The sequence below is a fragment of the Corylus avellana genome, chromosome ca5 (assembly GCF_901000735.1).
Source record: "Corylus avellana chromosome ca5, CavTom2PMs-1.0".
NCBI classification, from domain to species: Eukaryota; Viridiplantae; Streptophyta; class Magnoliopsida; order Fagales; family Betulaceae; genus Corylus; species Corylus avellana.
In genome coordinates this window covers 15,460,963-15,467,253 of record NC_081545.1, presented here as the reverse complement: position 1 = coordinate 15,467,253, position 6,291 = coordinate 15,460,963, and the positions used below count along the sequence as shown (strand labels likewise).

The 6,291-nt window shown below is 35.2% G+C and overlaps 1 protein-coding gene across 1 annotated transcript in view; it reads left to right on the top strand.

The window, feature by feature from the left end:
• Positions 1-576: 576 nt before the first annotated feature.
• The window catches only part of LOC132181842 (exocyst complex component SEC6-like), a 52,114-nt gene continuing 46,399 nt past the window's right edge, over positions 577-6,291 (top strand). Inside the window, exons 1-4 of the mRNA XM_059595072.1 lie at positions 577-706; positions 886-965; positions 2,188-2,280; positions 3,851-3,876. The gene's annotated coding sequence lies outside the window, so the exon portion shown is untranslated. The remainder of the gene's footprint in view (positions 707-885; positions 966-2,187; positions 2,281-3,850; positions 3,877-6,291) is intronic.

The window sequence follows — 6,291 nt, the reverse complement described above, 5'->3', positions numbered from 1 at the left end:
GGCGATTGCCTAGGAAGCGCCCCCATTTAAAAACGGGGGCGCTTGCCTAGGAAGCGCCCCAATTTAAAAAAGGGGTGTTTTTCACCACTAAGCGCCCCCTTTTAAAAAATGAGGGGCTTTGTTCTAAATGTCCCCTTTTTGAGGCGTTTTTTAGTAAAAAAAACGTCTCAATCTTAAATTTTAGTCGTCATAAAAATCGACGTGTCCCAAGTGCCCCTAATCAAGCGTTGCGAAATCAATAGGGACTTTTTTTTAGCCAAAAATGTCCCAAATAACCATGTCGTTAAACTTTTTTTTTTTTTTTTTTTTTTTTTTTTGTAGTGGTTTAGTTGGAATCGCCTGACAAGACTTTATCTTGCAAAAAAAGGAATGTGAAACGCACGGCTATTTATGTTGTTGATGCTTTGTGAAGCATGCATTTAAAAGTTTTAAACCCTGAGGCATGAAGCTTTATGACCTTCTTGTTTGTTGTTTACAACTTTTCTAAGTTTTAAAGTTTTAAAGTTTTAAACCCTAATGAATGAAGCTTTACGACCTTCTCGTTTGTTTGTTTTTTTTTTTTCCAACTTTTCTGTGTGGTTGCTGTCTAGCTGAAGACATGATTTTGTGGTAGGATGTTGAGGGCATGATGCCCATTTTTTCTGTTGAAGCAGCTGAAGCATGGGATTCTTTGAGCGATGATAAAGAAATTGTTAACAGTTACGAGGTAACAATACTTGTCAAAAAAAATTTACGAGGTGACAATATTTTTAGTTTTGTGTGTGTGTATCGTTGTATCTATACACATTTTATATATACAGTATATATGATTACCTCAAAAAAAATTCAAAAATTACATTGTATTCATACTCTGATCTTTGGTTTTTCATCCTTAATTTGTGATAGAGGTTAACGGCTCTTGATGGGAAGCGGAGGTTTGCATTAGCAGCTGCAGGATCTCACAAGGAAGAGGTTGGCAGACTAAGGTTTGTGTCGTCTTGTAAAGTTATTTGTCACTTTCATGAGTGGGTGCTAGCTGGCTCCAAGGGGGCCACTGCCTGCCTTAGATTTGAAGACCCCCTCTTGTGCATTCCACATCCCACATACATGCACACCACTTCTTTCTAATTTTCATATTAGCCATGGTCCTGTAAGGTTACTTAATGGGGGACATTTTTCTTTAACAATTGAACTATCATCACCGTTCTAAAGTCTATACTTTTATTGGGTCATATTCAAAATCTCTCAAAGCTTCCTTCTCTCTCATCTGCTTGGCTACAAATATCTGCTCTACAGCGAGTGATGAAGCTTTGAGTACCCAATCCTATATACAAGCCCATAATTTGTAGCTCTTTTGGTGCTTAGTTTTCATGATTTTTTTGTTATTTTTATTTTATTTTATTTTTTTTCTTTCTAACTAGATGTTTCTCTTGTATACTTCTTGTGTAATTGGGTGCACTTTGCACTTTTAATGATATCTCAATTATTTATGAAAAAATAATAATAATAAAATAAAATAAAAAATAAAAATAAAAAAAGTTCAGACAATTTTCATAAATCACCAGTTGCAGAAAAATAAGAGTTTCAAACTTAGGTGACTTAGTTTCATGAGTTTACTAGCTAGACTTTTAATATCAGTGAAATATAGGAGATTATATGAAGTCAAAGTTATTTAAATTGGAGAAGAAGAAAGAACCGGCTTAAGAAATCATCATTCAACATAAGTTGGAGCAAAAACTGCTTTATATATGTAACAGATTAAACAAATGACATGAAATTTCAAAAAAAAAAAGAGAGGAATTCACAAAATTTCTGGCTCAAGAAATAATTTCTAGCTTTTTCCTCGTTGCATTTGAAGTTCTTATGGTGAGCCCAGTACTGGTAACAATTAGATATCAAAAAAGTTAAAAGGAGCTCAATGGAAAATAAAAATAAAAATAAAAATGAAGCTATGTGTAAGCTTTCAGTACTTGCCAGTTTTCCAGTATATCTTCTGGTGTTTTTCCATTTTTATACTATAGCCATTCGCATGGATGGTGTTTTTCCAGTTCTCGAGCAAATGTTTTGGATGATGATGATTTCACTTATACTAAACCTTTTCAATAATTTTATTTCCATAATTTGTTTATTAATGATGCGTACAGTCTGAGGCTTAATCACCTCTCTCTCTCTCTCTCTCTCTCTCTCTCAATTTGGAATGTGGCCCAGAGAATATTTTGAAGATGTAGATCAGACTTGGGAGACATTTGAGAAGACACTATGGGGTCATATTTCCAACTTCTATAAACTTTCTAAAGAAAGGTATATTCTTTTATCTGGAAAAACTTGAAACTTGTGATTGTTCTTCTTCAAATGATATTGATTTGATTTCTTGCAACCAACTGCATTAAGTTTTCTTTGTTTTTTTTGATAAGTAACTGCATTAAGTTTTCTTTTGATAATATTTTGTTTCTTATTTAACCTGAATAAATTGTGTTATTACTTGACGTTTGATATAGATGTTGGTTTGAAATGGTCTGAGATATGGCTTTGGTCCACTTCTTGGAAATGCTCGCAGGTGTTTTTACTTGCATTCTGATTAGGTTTAATTGCAAATACCACATAGTAAAAACAGTGCTGAGAAATCAGTGTTGACAGATTTGTTAAAATAATCTCATGAACTCATAAGAAGTCATCACTGTCTTTCTCCTTCTCTTCCACCCACCACCCAAACCCCCCCCACCCCAATGGAGATGCATATGGGACCAATGGTGGTTTACATGTTTTCTTTTTTCCACATGAAGGTGACATATGTTTGATGTACAGACAGCTAGTTTTTAAGGGCGGCGATTGAGTGTAATGCAATAAAACTTGGCCCAACATTGTCATATCTGTTAATCCAGCAATTTTGTGCAGCAAAGTAGCAGAATACTAAAGCTTCCGTGCTTGAAACTTTAGAAAGGACAGTTTTGGGCTAGTGTTTGGTGTGGAGACTGGTTTGGCTATATTTTGTCTTGTTGCTTGTTGACCATTTTATGATTCCATGTTTATTTTATTGGTTTGAGCAGGGTAGTTTAGGCTAGAATTTCCAAATGGTAGAATGTGCTTAGCTTAGATGAGTTGCTTGCTTGTCAAGAAGTTAGGGTGGAAAAGAAAACTTACTAGAATTTTGTATATTTCATAAGGTTGCAGCTCCTCATGCCACTTGTAAACATTATTTAAATATATAAATGACCTTTTAAATGATGAATAATCGGTTAGAGACTTTTTAACTAATAGGTTTACTAATTACTTCCTTGTCTCATATGAAGTGTCTTGCATTCCTTTCCTTTTTGGGACGTCCAAAAATGAGTGTCTACTTTTTTTTATCTGCAAAAAATGAGTGTCTATTTCAAGTAAACACATTTATAACTTCATCAATCCCTCCCTAATTTAAAATCAATCAAGACAATCATTAAAGAGTCAGGTCACCTTTGGGCATTTGGTAAAATTACTATACTTTTTTTCTTATTTATTAAACATAATTTCATTTCAACCTAAGACATTCAAATTGGGATATATGGAGTTTTAAGTTTTTCAGTGGTCTTTGGACCAAATAGCGTCTCCATAAACAAGGGGTGGATCTTAATATCACAGGTCTACTTGTTTTAGCATCTTTAGATACAATCCATTGACAACTTTTTGCTCTGTGCGGTGGTCCAAGCAAAACAGGCCTGCCTTCTAGTAAAACTTTTTTTCTTCCCCTTCCACTGGAGTTTGAAGTATATCCCCTGTTTATGAATTTATTTCCTTTCTTTCTGATATATATGCTTCGAAGTCATTATTACTTGGATTATTTATGGTTGCTTTATGATTCTTCTGATGGTCATTTTATCGTTATTTTTTTTTTCAGCCCACAAACTTTGGTTGTGCTTTAAGGTATGTCTGTAATGAATTTTCTTGGTCTTCATCTTCTTGCTGTACTATTAAGTTTGTTATTTTTGGATTTTGTTTGAACTTTCTTTCTTTCTTCTCTTCTCTCTATTTAAACTAGCTTCGTGCGGTAAGTTTGGTGTTACTTATGTTTCATCCAATCAAAACAGCACGTGCAGAGTGGACATGAAATGACACACGCAAGGATGTAAGAAAATAATGAAAAAATGTTGGAACTGTATTTAATGTATTTATTCTAGACATAGGACTATTTAGGGGAGCTGGAGTGGGTAAAACATTGGAATTGATGAACATCATTACCAAAACTTTTTTTTTTTGATAAGTACATCATTACCAAAACTCATGGAAGTGTATTTGTATTTGGTTGGAGTAGGTAAATGTACTTGTGAAAGAAATTATTGGAATAATTAATGAACAACATATTGCAGAACTAAAAGTGGCTCAAAATCTTTGATACTCAAGACACAGAGAAATGAGGTTAAAATATGATTCATAGAGGAAAAATGCTGCAATAACCCTTAGTTGCTATGTATATATGTTGATACTTGGAGGATGTGCATTGAATCTATGGTACTCGGGAGCAAACTTCTCTAGAGGGAATGGGGTTAAAGTATGTCTTCTAGAGGAAAAAATTGCCATAATAATGATAGATAGCTATGTATTTATGTTGATACTCGGGATGTCCATCAAATGTTGCAACTATTCTTCTTTTTTTAATTTTTTTTATTGCAACTATTCACAAGCCTAAAGTACAAGGGCAAATACAAAATGAACACATCATTAAAAAGATGGGTGTGTATTGATACATGTAATTTAATTCTACCAAAAGAAACATAGAGTTACCAATTTAAAGCTTCTATCAAATAGAAGTAATGATTAGTATAAATATGCATATATGCATATACACATGCATGTACATATATACTTATATACACATGCACATATATGTATGTTTGTGTATGTATGTGTGGGTGCATGCAAGCTTTCCCCGTAAATAAATTAGAACTTATGTTTTTATAGGTTTCCAAAATGTGCAAAATTCTGTTGTCTTCTTGCTTGGACTCGGTTATTAATTAAAAAGATCATTAATAAACTAATTGGACATGAAAAGTTAATTTGAAGCTCATTCTCTCAACTATAAATTCTATTATATGCTATGGATATAAGTCCACTTAACTAAGCATTAGTCAAATTTGTTGGGGTTGGTTTTTGTTTTTTTTTCAATGAATAATAATTTATTTAAAGAAAAGGCAACGCCCTCTTACACGTAAAGTATAAGCGAGATAAAACCACCCTAAAGGCGTTTGAAATCTAAGCAGTTAACTAGATTTACAAACTTGCTAGGGTTGGTTATGGATACCCTTTCCCTTTCATGCTAGATAAGCCATAGTTTTGGTTAAATCAGAGATTATTATGTCTTGTTATCGCTGTTAGAAGAGTTAGGGTTTGAGTCATTAGGGTTTTGGGAGTAATTTAGTTTTTATGGTATTTCCCTTATCCTATATAATAGGATGCTTGTATTAGGTTAAAGATAAGTTGAATTGGATGCTTATTCGAGGCAAGGATTGGTCCGCGGGTCGGTCCTTGATGGGGATCGTGGGTCGTATAGCGGGTTGAATCACGGGTCGGGCTTGGTTTCGGATCCTAGGTGTTTTTCAAGCTTCTAGTTTAGTTAGGGATGTTGACTTGGTTTCGGGTCCTATTGAGGGTCATGGGGATGACTGTGCGAAGATGGCGCCGGTGGAGACTTCTGACAGTATGCCTTCTCCGGCGAAGGGCCGGTTTCGGCGGGGGACCTCTGGGTCCAATCCTCTTGAGGTGGTTGATGCTTCTCTAGCGATTTCTCCAGCAGGGGATCTTTGGGTCCAAAGTTTTCTTTTCCTTTCCTCCTGAGGCGGTTGCTGCTTCTCTGGCGATCTCTCCGGTGAAGGGCCGGCCCCGACAGGGGTTCTTGGGCCCAAAGTGGTGTTTTCCTTTCCTCCGATGCCATGAAGGCCTGGGCTGTTTGGGGTTTTACGTTTGGGTTTTTCTTTGGGATCTTTAGGGCTGTTTTTTTTGGGTTTTAGGCATGGGGTGCTTGGGTGTTTGTTGGGCTTCCTCTTTTTTTTTTGTTTTTCTGTAGTTTTGGCGTTATCTTGTATACTTCCTGTGTGCTAGAGTTGCGCACCTCTGCTCTTTTTTTAATAAAACTTCTTATTACTTATCAAAAAAAAATATAATAGCTTCCGTCTTTTGTGTGTAAACCGTTCATACAAACTATAATATGGTATCAGAGCCTTAGGGTTTAAATCCTTGGCACTTTGTTTGTAGTTATAGTTTTTCCGCTATATTGTTTTGTTGAGTGTTTTTCTGGTGGCAGCAATGCCCACACGGTCAGTGCCTTGGTAGAAGATTTTTTTT